Source organism: Terrapene carolina, unplaced genomic scaffold, assembly GCF_002925995.2.
Source record: "Terrapene carolina triunguis isolate 2854851 unplaced genomic scaffold, T_m_triunguis-2.0 Scaffold68, whole genome shotgun sequence".
Taxonomy (NCBI): Eukaryota; Metazoa; Chordata; order Testudines; family Emydidae; genus Terrapene; species Terrapene triunguis.
In genome coordinates, this window is record NW_020664419.1 from 59678161 (window position 1) to 59678661 (window position 501).

At 61.5% G+C, this 501-nt stretch overlaps 1 protein-coding gene across 2 annotated transcripts in view; it reads left to right on the top strand.

Annotated features, from left to right (window-relative positions):
* Positions 1 to 501, top strand: part of RAB3IP (RAB3A interacting protein) — a 54297-nt gene that overhangs the window by 554 nt on the left and 53242 nt on the right. The gene's annotated exons all lie outside the window — the stretch shown is intronic.

The following is a 501-nucleotide window of genomic DNA, read 5'->3' on the forward strand; positions in this document are numbered from 1 at the left end:
GGCGCTGAGGAGCCTCCCGCGGCGCTGCGAACGGCCTGGCGGGGCTCAGCAGGTAAGAGTCGGGCGTGGCTGGTCCCCGGTCTCTGTGCGCGGGCTCAGAGGGAACCGTCTCCCTTCCCCACCGCCTCCCGCAGGCACCCACAGCCCCTCCCCCTTGCCCCCCACAGACCCCCCTCCGGCACCCCCCGCCACCCACCTCGCCCGCACAGCCCCCCAGCACCCACCTCCTGCATCCCCAGACACCCACCCTCGCCTGCACAGCCCCCCAGCACCCACCTCCTGCATCCCCAGACACCCACCCTCGCCTGCACAGCCCCCTCTCCAGACACCCTGATCCCCCTGCATCCTCTAGACCAGGGGTCGGCAACCTTTCAGAAGTGATGTGCCCAGACTTTATTTATTCACTCTAATTTAAGGTTTCACGTGCCAGTAATACATTTTAATGTTTTTAGGTGGTCTCTTTCTCTAAGTCTATAATATATAACTAAACTATTGTTGTAT